The sequence below is a fragment of the Oncorhynchus keta genome, chromosome 8 (genome assembly GCF_023373465.1).
Source record: "Oncorhynchus keta strain PuntledgeMale-10-30-2019 chromosome 8, Oket_V2, whole genome shotgun sequence".
Lineage (NCBI taxonomy): Eukaryota > Metazoa > Chordata > Actinopteri > Salmoniformes > Salmonidae > Oncorhynchus > Oncorhynchus keta.
This window is the reverse complement of record NC_068428.1, coordinates 9,309,947-9,324,080: the sequence shown is the minus strand read 5'-3', so window position 1 is coordinate 9,324,080 and position 14,134 is coordinate 9,309,947. Positions and strand designations below refer to the sequence as shown.

The following is a 14,134-nucleotide window of genomic DNA, read 5'->3' as shown; positions in this document are numbered from 1 at the left end:
AGCAGCTCTTCGCTGTGCTTCAAGCATTGCGCTGTTTATAGCCTATCAAATCCCGAGATTAGGCTGGCAATACTAAAGTGCCTATTAGAACATACAACAGTCAAAGGTATATGAAATACAAATGGTATAGAGAGAAATAGTCCTATAATAACTCAAACTTCTTACCTGGGAATATTGAAGACTCATGTTAATAAAAGGAACCACCAGCTTTCATATGTTCTCATGTTCTGAGCAAGGAACTTAAACCTTAGCTTTTTTACATGGCACATATTGCACTTATACTTTCTTCTCCAACACTTTGTTTTTGCATTATGTAAACCAAATTGAACATGTTTCATTATTTATTTGAGACTAAATAGATTTTATTGATGTATTATATTAAGTTAAAATAAGTGTTCATTGTTCATTCAGTATTGTTGTAATTGTCATTATTACAAATAAATATATATAAAATCGGCCGATTAATCGGTATCGCCTTTTTTTTGGTCCTCCAATAATCGGTATCGATATCGGCGTTGGAAAATCATAATCGGTCAACCTTTAGTACAAACTCATCTATTAATCTACTACCGTATACATCTGTCTGTATGTGTCTGTTACTGTGTGCATCTGCTATTGTGTGAGCCCAAAGCTGCCCCTGCCAATAACAAGTCCCACACGGCTGGGCCCTCTCCCTAGACAGTAGGGGGATGGGGTGGAGAGGGGGTAGGGGGTAGGTGTAAAGTACTGTAGAAAGAGTTACAGGTAAGCACTTTATATGTGCAGGAGTCTCCTCATTTGTACAAAGAGGGTATGTGTGAAAGAATAATGGTTTAATTCAATAAAATCGGATTCTATTACACGTTACAATCAGAACACTTCTGTAATGTGCTGCCCAGGACTTTCCATCTTCATTGACATAGGCCTAGCCTACTTATTTATTCCAAGGACTAAGCAACCCTTAAGCAGGTCAAGGACAAGTCCTGGGTTAAATGGCAGCTGTTTCTGTTATTTTTTTTTTTACCTTTATTTAACTAGGCAAGTCAGTTAAGAACAAATTCTTATTTTCAATGACGGCCTAGGAACAGTGGGTTAACTGCCTTGTTCAGGGACAGATCGACAGATTTTTACCCTGTCAGCTCGGGGATTCAATCTTGCAACATTTGATCTTGCAATCATGTCATGTAATCTGCTAAAGAAAGATAATATTGTCTATTATCCTATCTATAGGCCTGGTCTGCTTTCATAATCCAGCCCCTCTCTTGCTAGGTTTCTCTGTCTGTTTGCCTTTGCCTCTCGGTCTGTCTCTGTCAGTCTGCTCCTCTGTCTCTGAGGTTGCCTCACGCTTTGGTAATTGCATGAACAACCACAAGAGGGCCTACTTGAATCATATTTAGGCTACACTGTGCTATTATGCAGAGTAAACTATTATAAACGAGCTAGAACTGTAAAATAATAAATAGTATGGTACCAAAGAAAGATTCTACGTCAATTCAGAGCACAATTCCGACCATTTTTTTTTTTACAACCAGATGATTGCCATTTTATTGACTATAGTCCTACAAACATTTTACCATACCATTTAAATTATTATCACATTATTGGCTTCTATTTTCTTTATTTTATTGACAACATGATTTGTGCTTGCTTATTATCCACAACCTTCAGAAAACTATTTAGACGGGCAGAGGGACATAGAAAGGTGGCTCTGACTTGCTGAATGGCTGGGTTTCTATGGACGCTGAGCCAGAGTGAGCTCATGCCAATACCCGCCCTCTAATGCCCGATGAATTAAGGAGTCATTGTCAAGGCCAGTTCCTCTCTATCCACTTCTCCATTCACTATCCCTCATTCACAACAAATGTGTGTTTGTTGGTCTGTCGCAGTAAAGTGCAACTCTGGCTCCTCATCCTGTCCCATTAGCAAGCCCTAGATATGCTGAGACTTTGTAACACTGTTCTCTGCTGGTCATGTTCATTTTATGAAAATAATGGCTCACATATCTTATTCAAGACAGGAAGGCTGACCGTTTTCGATCACACATTGTAGAATACATAAAACAGAGAGGTCATGTCTTCATTTCAAAACAAGAAATTAGCCTATGAATTCAAAACATTTCTCGGTCTCCCTGCACGAGAAGGAACTAAAAAGACACAATAAAATATAATAAAAATCAATCAAATCTGAGCCATACAATAGTGTCACAACGCTGTCTTTACAAAGACCCTTCAAAGCTCAAAGGATCTCCCCAAAGGATTTATGCATGTCTGCCTACACATGAAAACTTGTTTTCAAAGCAGAACGTGGAATCAATAGAGGGGTCTGAAAACACCACTTAAAGGCCCACTCTGTGATATTTACTAGAGGTGTGGACTCGAGTCTTGAGCTAACACAGTGAGAAGGTTTTGTGGTATTGCGAGTGTGAAACTGAATCTGGAAAATATTGTATTATTTTGGCTATATGTCTAAAGATAGATGTATATGTCTAAAGACATCGCACTAACTTAAGTACTTGTGGGATAAAGATGTAACATATTCTGGTGAATTAATCATTATATTTGTGAGGAAGAAAAGGTCTACAGACAGATCATGCTTTCCATCTGACCAGCAGGCCGTAAGATTGCTCTAGAGAAGGTGTCAATGGGACATGATATCCGTAGTTGATATTGACTGCCAACATGAATGACTTTCAGCTCAAAATGCTGATGTAAAACAGCTTATTTCTGTATCTTGAATTTTGAAAATGCATCACCATTTATGGCTGTAATGACAGGCCATATTTGCGCAGCGATGGTAGGTGCATGTTCACCCTGTGTGCATGTGCATGTGCGTGCGCTGGCATCGCAAGCTCCTTTTTGGGGGCCGCAGGTCAAAAATATATATAAAACCACTGTGCTAGAGAACAGATTGCTGATTTGATGTACAGCTATCGGATCGGGTGCAGCGCAAATGTAAAATTGTAGGGGAGATGCCATAAATGAATATGCAGCTCCAAAACATTTAGGTGATCAAGAATATTAACCGTTTACTTTGCAAGTTCAACAGCAATGGGGCATCAAGCAACAATTACTAGCATAGGCCTACTGTTTTTTGGCATGAAAGTGATCATTTTCTTATGAAGATTTTGCATTTGGAATTTGTTGTTAAAATAAATTACATAATCAAAATGTGTTGTAGACAAAATAATGAAAACGTTTTTTTGGTAGCCTCAATAAATAGACAAAGCTTTCTAGATTTGAACAAGACATTGCCTATATAGATTTTTTTTATATACTTGACTTGAGACATGCTCTTAGAACACACAACTTGGACTTGACTCGAGACGTTCTACTCAACTTGAGACTTGGACCTTGTGACTTGAGACTTGCTTGTGACTCGAATAATAGTGACTTGGTCCCACCTCTGATATTGACAGCTGTTCTTGATCATATTGGCCTAGCCTACCCATTGATTCTTGAAGAAAATCCCTAAATGCTTCATGAGTTCAGTTCAACTGTCGAGCCTAACTCCATAACCAAATGGTTGTTGTTTTTGTTTATGAAAAATGTCTGGATTAAATTAAATACAATCCTAATCAATCTACACACAATGCCTTCTCATGACAAAGGAAAAACATGTTTGTAGACATTTTTGCACAAAAAATACAAATAAAAAAACATAAATTCCTTACTTAACTAAGTATTCAGACCATTTGCTATGAGACTCGAAACTGAACTCAAGTGCATCCTGTTTGCATTAATCATCCTTGAGATGTTTTTACAACTTGATTGGAGTTCACCTGTGGTAAATTATATTATTTGGACATGATTTGGGAAGGCACACACCTGCCTATATAAGGTCTCACAGTTGACAGTGCATGTCAGAGCAAAAACCAAGCCATGAGGTCGAAGGAATTGTCAGTAGAGCTCCGAGACAGGATTGTGTCTAAGCACAATGGGGAAGGGTATGAAAAAATGTCTGCAGAATTGAAGGTCCCCAAGAACACAGTTGCCTCCATCATTCTAAAATGGAAGAAGTTTGGAGCCACCAAGACTCTTCCTAGAGCTGGCCCCCCAGGCCAAACTGAGCAATCGGGGGAGAAGGGCCTTGGTTAGGGAGGTGACCAAGAACCCGGTGGTCACTGACTGAGCTCCAGAGTTCCTCTGTGGAGTTTGAAGAACCTTCCAGATGGACAACCATCTCTGCAGCACTCCACCAATCCGGCCTGTATGGTATTGGCCAGATGGAAGCCACTCCTCAGTAGAAGGCACATGACAGCCAGCTTGGAATTTGCCAAAATGTACCCAAAGGACTCAGACCATGAGAAACAAGATTCTCTGGTCTGAGGAAACCAATATTGAACTCTTTGGCCTGAAAGCCAAGCGTCACATCTGGAGAAAACCTGGCACCCTCCCTATGGTGAAGCATGGTGGTGGCAGCATCATGCTTTGGAGATGTTTTTTAACTGCAGGGACTGGAAGACTAGTCAGTATCGGGGGAAAGATGAACGGAGCAAAGTACAGAGAGATCCTTGATGAAAACTTGCTCCAGAGCGCTCAGCACCTCAGACTGGGGTGAAGGTTCACCTTCCAACAGGACAAAGCCCCTAAGCACATAGCCAAGAAAACGCAGAAGTGGCTTCGGGACAAGTCTCTGAACGTTCTTGAGTGGCCCAGCCAGAGCCCAGATTTGAACCTGATCGAACATCTCTGGGGAGACCTGAAAATACCTGTGCAGCAACGCTCCCCATCCAACCTGACAGAGCTTGAGAGGATGGGAGAAACTTCCCAAATACAGGTCTGCCAAGCTTGTAGCGTCATTTCCAATGAGACTCGAGGTTCTAATCGCAGCCAAAAGTGCTTCAACAGAGTAAAAGGTCTGAATACTTATGTTAATGTGATTTCATTTTATTTGTAATACATTTTGGGGGGAAAAAAAGATTTGTCATCATGGGGTATTGTGTGTATATTGATGAGGGGGAAAAATGATTTAATCAATTTTATAATAACAAACAAAATAACAAAAAAACGTAACAAAATGTGGAAAAAGATGTCGGAATACTTTTTGTCAACCTTTGCACACCTGGATTGTACACTATTTGCACATTATTCTTTTAAAATTCATCAAGCACTGTCAAGTTGGTTGTTGGTCATTGCTAGACAGCCATTTTCAAGTCTTGCCATAGATTTTAAAGCCGATTTAAAGATGCACTATGCAGAAATCGCTCCGCCATTTCCTGGTTGCTAAAATTGTAGTAGTTTGCTTAATTTCAGTTTATGTGACAAAACAAGTATAGTTTATAGAATCATTGCAGGGCTCGACATTAACGCTGGAAAGAGGAGTTTCCATGTACTCGACCTGTCGACGCAGAGGGAGATATCATGTACTGCTCAACATGTCACATTTCCCCAATATATCAGACATGCAAGTTAATCAAAATAGTTCAAACTGTTCTAGCGAATGTTGATTATAGCAACCCGGTACCGACTGACAGGTGAACAGGCCAAGTTAGCTAACGTTAGAGTCAATTAACCACCAACAGGTTACATTGATATGCTAGCTATTCAGGGACAGTTTGGGATTTTGGCAATGAAGCACTTTATCTACTTCCTCACAGTCAGATGGACTTGTGGATAACATTTGTATGTCTGCATGCAGTTTGAAGGTAGCACAATTAATCAATAGCGTTATTGCACTAACACTAGTTACCATTAGCTAGAAAAACTACATCTAACCAGATATTTGATTTGATTTGAGATAGTTTTGTGTAGATGGGGAACTTCTATGGAATCGAATGAATGCCCAATATGCACATTGCCCATGCTTCGTCAATGGTGCATTCTAGGCGATTCTGGGACAAGGAGAGCTCTCCTTCAAGGAGTGAATGGGAATTAATTGGGCGCTAGCTCAGAAACCCAACATTAGCATGACAACATAGCTCAGCAACCGCATAACGCAGCATGACAACGTGACATCGATTGGTCGACAGTGTGCTGGTTGGGGCATTATACATTTCTCCATTCATTGCCCAATGGAATTCCTATCTCTGGTCTAACATCTAGACTAGAGTAACCAAATGTGATAGTGGATGGCCTAAATATTTGTTTTAATATAATTATTTATTTATTATTTATTATTTGTTTTTGCAGCTCTGTAGTAGAGGTCGACCGATTAATCAGAATGGCCGATTAATTAGGGCCGTTTTCAAGTTTTCATGCAACCGCAACATTCGAACGAGGCTACAAAGAAAACTAATGGGACTGTAGCAACTGTGTTGACATCAAAATAAGGAGGGTGAACTAGGTTTCTATTCAAGCATTAATCGACATGGTAATGGCTTGAGAGTATTGGAGAAAAGTTGAAAAAACTGACCCTCCGTTACATCTTGAACTTGTCATGTCATAACGTACAGCACACATAAAGCAACTATTTCTGTCTTATAATCTCTCTCCACCAGGTGTAGGACTTGTATCATCCTTTAAAAACAAGAAATGGACAGTTACGGGGGTAAGGGGGGGATACCTAGTCATTTTTTTTCATCATCATTGCATGCGATCATCATTCTCAAAGCCACTGTTTACTTCTAAGATCACTTTAGCACCGCACTAAAGACCCGATTCAAATTCAACACAAACCTTTAAATAGGTATGTAATGACATATTATATAAACTCTTTATAGTGTTTTATTTACATTTTAGAGGCGATAAGGTGATAGGTTGGACAGATCCGAGTGAAAAAAAGCAATTTTCCAACACAACATCTCTCCTTCTCACTATCACACATTAGTTTCGCTTCCCCAACCGCCATTTTTAAAAAGACCTGACGGGGCTCATTGTCTGCTTGAATTATGCAGAAACGGGCAACATTTAGGACATGTAATTGATTCTGTTGGAAAGGGGAGAAATTGTGCTTTACAATTGTATTGACATTACAGTTGATCTGGAAGTATTATGTTTTTAAAATAAGGGCAATTGTGCGTACCAAGGCAATGTACGAGTTTACGTTGCATTTATTATTTTGTCAGTCGTTTTCATTGCAAGCTAAAGTGTACTGTTAGCTAGATAGCTTACTCTGTGTTGTCTGTTCACACTGTGTATTATCTTTGTGGTAATAGTATTCGTGTCGCATAGCAATTTGCATTGCTAGTTATAGCCTAACGTTAGCTAGGTAGCCAACATTTAACCTGGTTGGTTAGCTACCTCCAAATTCATGCATGGTAGTAACATGAGTTGGGATTATAGTTAATTGTTTAGCTAGCTAGCTAACCATTGCAATGTACTGTTTACACCTTCTGTATCCTGTGCATGTGACAAATAAACTTTGACTTTATCTGATATAGTATGTGAAGAAAAACATGACCTGCACCAAAGTCAGATTAGGATATAACGGTAGGCCAACAAGACAGTGTCCCAAGTTCTAAAATTCTCTGGTAGAATGCCCTGCTTTTATTTCGACACACGTCCAACTGTAAGCTATTTTCTGTAATTGGCTCGCCATTAATTTGTAAATAATGATCTTTTTTGTTTGTTTATTTTCCTGTAATAATTCATACAAATGAGCTAAAGTGAAGATGTTGTCAGCTATATGATATGGTCATTAACGTTAGCTAGCTATCTAACAAGCTAGAACCTAACCAAAACATTGAAAGTTGCTTTCAGTTGCCTGGTTTGCTAGATTGACATATACTAAATAAATGTTTAAACAGGTGGATTTATTGGTGTTAAAATACACCAGTTATGCTATTTTGGACCACCAGGCTGATAATGTGCATGATATCAGCAGCCTGGTGGTCCAAAATAGCCTGTAGTTTTTGTGTTTATACTCTTTCATAACGACAATGACAAGTTGGATGTCAGACGACGGTAGAAGGTTCATGATGTCACTGCGACAGCTGGCGATTGACATAGTATAAACCAGCCTTTAGTCTTGAAATCTTTGGTTGTTTAGTACATGGCCTAACGTGATCATTTTCTCAAAAGTGGGGTTACAAGTTCATCAACATTCAAAGCAGAATAACTTTCCCATTGTTCCTCAACTGTAGTGTATGATATACCATGTTCTTGTCTCTACTTTAACCCAATGTAAAAAACACAATTTCAAATTTTGCTACATAAGACCGAAAGCCGGTGGGTCACATATAGGCTGCCTACTATAGGCCTACTTCCTGTATCTCTCTTCCAAGAGAAAATGGACCTAGGGGTATTCATTATGTCTTCTACAATTAGCCTCATCTAAGACTAGTCATCCCCACATCGTCTTTTCAGTGAAATCGGTGCAAACGCACGTCTCGAGATCTCTGCTCGTGCAATGGGAGGGAGCAAGCGGTTTTAAGTTGCCGCTGAGTCTAAAATTAAACTGTCGATATGACTCTGGCTTCTTAATGTGCTAAGATAAGCAGCTGGTGTAAAGTCATGGGTATAGAGATAACCGATGGTCAGCTGGATTCTAAACTTAACCTCCTGAGCTGCAGTATCGTAACATTCTGTACATGCACATGTCATAACAAGACACAGCACTTCATATTCTGTGTACTGTATAAAATTCAAAGAATAAATATCTAGCCCAGGGGTTCTCAAACTTTTTTCCCCAGGGACCCACCCCTATTTCACATTTGAAAAATGTCACGCCCTCTTATTGTTTATTGAGATCGCCTATACTACCAGATTGATTTTGTTTAATTTGAGGGACCTAAGAAAATGTTGTTTTGAGACTCATGAAATGGTTTAGGTAGGCTATTTAATGATTATAATAATTATTAGAATAAATAAGGAAATTAATCTCTGGAACCGATTTACCAAATGTTATTCTGCTACCAAATATGTATTATTATGAATTTATATGAACCCTGAATTTATTTATCCTGTATATACTCTTTTACAGAAAGTGAGTAGATCAATTGGTAGTGACAAAGTCACATAATGTATAAGATTACGACCCAATCAAAGTCCAATTTTTTGTCTCCTCGACTTTAGAAAGGTTGGCGCGGGTTGGCGCCCCCCCTTGGGTTGTGCCGTGGCGGAGATCTTTGTGGGCTATACTCGGCCTTGTCTCAGGATGGTAAATTGGTGGTTCAAGATATCCCTCTAGTGGTGTGGGGGCTGTGCTTCGGCAAAGTGGGTGGGGTTATATCCTTCCTGTTTGGCCCTGTCCGGGGGTATCATCGGATGGGGCCACAGTGTCTCATTATGTCTCAGCTTCCAGTATTTATGCTGCAGTAGTTTGTGTCGGGGGGCTAGGGTCAGTTTGTTATATCTGGAGTACTTCTCCTGTCTTATCCGGTGTCCTGTGTGAATTTAAGTATGCTCTCTCTAATTCTCTCTTTCTTTCTCTCTCTCTCTCGGAGGACCTGAGCCCTAAGACCATGCCTCAGGACTACCTGGCATGATGACTCCTTGCTGTTCCCAGTCCACCTGGCCCAGTCCACCTCCTTGCTGTTCCAGTTTCAACTGTTCTGCCTGCGGCTATTGAATCCTGACCTGATCACCGGACGTGCTACCTGTCCCAGACAGCTCAGGAATTCAATCTTACAACCTTACGGTTAACTAGTCCAACGCTCTAACCATCTGCCTCACGAGGAGCCTGCCTGTTACGCGAATGCAGTAAGAAGCCAAGGTAAGTTGCTAGCTAGCATTAAAAAAAACTATCAATTAATCATTATCACTAGTTATAACTACACATGGTTGTAAATTTTACTAGTTTATCTAGCGTGTCCTGTGTTGCATATAATCGATGCGTTGCGCATTCGCGAAAAAGGACTGTCGTTGCTCCAACGTGTACCTAACCATAAACATCAATGCCTTTCTTAAAATCAATACACAGAAGTATATATTTTTAAACCTGCATATTTAGCTAAAAGAAATCAAAGTTAGCAGGCAATATTAACCAGGTGAAATTGTGTCACTTCTCTTGCGTTCATTGCACGCAGAGTCAGGGTATATGCAACAGTTTGGGCCACATGGCTCATTGCGAACTAATTTTTCAGAATTTTACATAATTCTGACATAACATTGAAGGTTGTGCAATGTAAAACAATATTTAGTCTTAGGGATGCCATCAGTTAGATAGAATACGTAACGGTTCCTTATTTCACTGAAAGAATAAACGTTTTGTTTTCGAAATGATAAGTTTCCGGATTCGACCATATTAATGACCTAAGGCTCGTATTTCTGTCTGTTATTATGTTATAATTAAGTCTATGATTTGATAGAGCAGTCTGACTGAGCGATGGTAGGCACCAGCAAGCTCGTAAGCATTCATTCAAACAGTACTTTCGTGCGTTTTGCCAGCAGCTCTTCGCAATGCTTCAAGCGTTGTGCTGTTTATGACTGCAAGCCTATCAGCTCCTGAGATTAGGCATGTGTAACTGATGTGAAATGGCTAGCTAGTTAGCGGGTGAGCGCTAATAGCGTTTCAAACGTCACTCGCTCTGAGGCTTGGAGTAGTTGTTCCCCTTGCTCTGCATGGGTAACGTTGCTTCGAGGGTGGCTGTTGTCGATGTGTTCCTGGTTCGAGCCCAGGTAGGGGTGAGGAGAGGGACGGAAGCTATACTGTTACACTGGTAATACAAAGTGCCTATAAGAACATCCAATAGTCAAAGGTATATGAAATACAAATGGTATAGAGAGAAATAGTCCTATAATTCCTGTAATAACTACAACCTAAAACTTCTTACCTGGGAATGTTGAAGACTCATGTTTAAAGGAACCACCAGCTTTCATATGTTCTCATGTTCTAAGCAAGGAACTTAAATGTTAGCTTTCTTACATGGCACATATTGCACTTTTACTTTCTTCTCCAACACTTTGTTTTTGCATTATTTAAACCAAATTGAACATGTTACATTATTTACTTGAGGCTAAATTGATTTTATCGATGTATTATATTAAGTTAAAATAAGTGTTCATTCAGTATTGTTGTAATTGTCATTATTACAAATAAAATAAAAATTTAAAAAAATTGGCCGATTAATCGGTATCGGCTTTTTTGGTTCTCCAATAATCGGTATCGGCGTTGAAAAATCATAATCGGTCAACCTCTAATATAGACAGGTGTGTGCCTTTACAAATCATGTCCAATCAGTTGAATTTACCACAGGTGGACTCCAATCATGTCGTAGAAACATTTTAAGGATGACCAATGGAAACAGGATGCACGCTGTATTTTTTGCAAATACTCTGTTAGTAATTGCAAATTATAAAAACCTTTGCAAATGTTGCAAATTATAAATTTTGCAAACCTTTGCAAATTATAAAAACCTGTTTTCGCTTTGTCATTATGGGGTATTGTGCATAGATTGGAGTATTGTTTTTTATTTAATTCATTTTAGAAATAGGCTGTAACGTAACAAAATTTGGAAAAAGTCAAGGGGTCTGAATACTTTCCAAAGGCACCATATAGGCTAATAGGCCTAGGTTACGCTATTATATAGATTACCCTATAAGACAAATGAAGCAGCAGGCCTATACATATAGTTTATAAACCTAACGTACCAGATGTAAAGGAAACGCTTGAACTGGATTCCCCACATTCTGATCATGACAAGAAAGAAAAAAACTCTCAGGGGAGGATTTCTTCTGGACTGTTCAGACAATCCAGTAAATGTAGAGGAGTTAAGATGGAGCGTTGTCTTGTTAATAATACGGATTGGAAACAACTTCAGAGTGCAAGCTAGCACGTGCCGTAGCTAGCTGTTAGCCAGATATATGCTAGCTTTACCTAGCAATAATAGAATCTCCGTCAAAGTTGACACCAACAAAATTGATATGTGGCGTCTGTCGACTTTGTGGCAAGAACTTAATCTCGAAGAAAACAGACACTCTAGGCATCTGCTATATGTTTCACCGGGGAATGTAAAATGTGAGGCGCATGTCATTTTCCCATGAAAACTTGATGTTTACGGTTTCTTCTGACCCGGCTGAATTTATGGATGTGACATACCTTGAAACCTTACTGATTAGCTGCATAATCAACTTGCCCTGGGGATTGTCATTTCTGGATGGGTAGCGAGTGATTGCATTGTAGCAATATAATGTAGCCTAGACAACAAATAAACTACAATACTCACAGTGGCACAGAAGAGTAACAAGGTATAGCCTACATCCAGTAGGCTGAGATATTACGTCAATCTTAGATATAAAATATGACTTACTCAAATATTGATATTATTCAGTGAGCAATAATATATTTATTATAGACAATCATTCATGCAATGCATCCATTTATTGGGGCGGAAGGTAGCCTAGTGGTTAGTGTGTTGGACTAGTAACCGGAAGGTTGCAAGATCGAATCCTTGAGCTGACAAAGTAAAAATCTGTTGTTGAAAATAAGAATTTGTTCTTAACTGACTTGTAAAGTAAATAACATTGTTGCCAGATGGCATCTCCAGGAGAGTCAATTGGGTATGGAAGGGTCGCCAACACCAACTATTTGCAATAGAATACTAAAATCATTCCAATCCTGATTAAATGCAGTTTAGCGGTACAACCCCGCTGACTTTAGGACCATGCGTACGCCTGGGAACAGGAGGGAAGGCTGTTTGTAAGGCTGGCTAGCTGGCTTTATGGAGAGAGCATCGACGCATATGCTGGGAACAGCGTAACTTTTTATCTAAACAGTTCAGAGATAAAGATGGCTGTAGCTAGGTAACCCCCTCCGCATACCATAGCGTAAACTGAAATGACACCTCTGGGCATCTCAAATCATCCCTTGGCCATAGACTACTCATTTGCCTGCCAACATCCTAAGAAAGTCTTAAATTGTTCTAGGAAAGGAGTTTGATAAATCGGAGGTTCCTGTATATTAGTAAAGGGTCACCAGAATAGTGATTGAGGATGAGCAAATACAGTCTACAAATACATAATCTGTTGTGCAGGTGTCCCATGATCGGCAGAGAAACTATACAGATAAATTAGCTTTATGTCAATGGGAGCTGGCCATCTCTGCTGATTGCAGAATTATTCTCATCCATCTAACGTTATAGCTAGCTTCAAATATTAAATTGAAACTGTCAGTGAGTCCCAAACAACTATGTAATTGTGTGGTTAAAACATAGATGCCACCATTGTGTCCAAATGATGCGAAAGTGTACAGCGACCAAAGATGTGTATATACATTGACCTAGCCAGGTAGTTAGTTAATTAGCCAGCTAGCTAGCTAGCCAGATAGCATGCTAGCTACGGCCCCCGTTATTATCATGCAGAGTAGCCAGACCCCACAAAAGCAGGCAACACTTCCAGTAAGCTAAAGTGGGATGGTACATAGCCAAACATGCATGAATATCAATATCATATTTGCAGACGTCTCATGCTGGAAAGAACAATAGTCTGATACAACCCTGTTATTTTAGGGGAAAAGGATAGAAGGGTAAGGTAGCTACCTTATTTTATCCAGGCAGTTGTGGCTAACGTTAGTGCTTGGATCAGCCGAAACAAATGGTGATGATAAACCAGTAACCTATGCACAGTCTCGCGTGGTTCTATGATGTTGGGGTAAATGCTAACTTTCAATATTTAAAGGTAATAGGAAATCCTAATATTTCATGTAGCTAGAAATACACATAATTATGTCAATATTTTGTCCAATGGCGTGCTCTCAGTTCCTGAGAAAGCGTCCAAGGGTGGGTGAAACCAATTCCTCGATAGGTGTGCATGAGTTGTAAATAATTGAATGTGTATTTATCCCTTTACTACAAATACCGGACGTATTGCGCATGACATTTTCAGATATTTTTTATTATTCACATTTTTATTAATTGACCATTGGAGAGAACGAAACGGTATGCTTTTACAATAAATATAAAAATCACAAACGTTACTGCAGTTGCTATTTCAGTGCAAACAGGAGACATGGCAACCTAAGCATACCACAGAGTTTCTATACGCAGAGTCGCAACATCGCGAGATTTCCGGGAACGACTACAATGCAGATCAGGTTGGGGTTTGAGAAGTGAACAATTATTCCTTAGTTCTAAGGTTGTGCCTTTAGATTTCTAGAAAACTATGTTCGAGTCAATGTCTTACGTAATTTAACGAGTTATTACTCAAACCTCGTGAAATGTACAACCTGACACGTACTCATTTTCGTCAATTTTGTTCTTATTTTGAAGCATTGAGTTTGATTTGACGGCTTGCACATGCGCAGTTCGGCGCAAGACGACCGTTAGCCTCGAATACGTGTT

General features: G+C 39.5%; 1 protein-coding gene across 2 annotated transcripts in view; it reads right to left on the bottom strand.

Moving 5' to 3' along the window:
* ttll7 (tubulin tyrosine ligase-like family, member 7) overlaps nucleotides 1-13,636 on the bottom strand; it is a 139,929-nt gene extending 126,293 nt beyond the window's left edge. Inside the window, exon 1 of one of the 2 annotated variants that reach the window (XM_035774594.2) lies at nucleotides 13,334-13,636. The gene's annotated coding sequence lies outside the window, so the exon portion shown is untranslated. The remainder of the gene's footprint in view (nucleotides 1-13,333) is intronic. The other variant, XM_035774593.2, reaches the window with a different exon arrangement.
* Nucleotides 13,637-14,134: the final 498 nt, after the last annotated feature.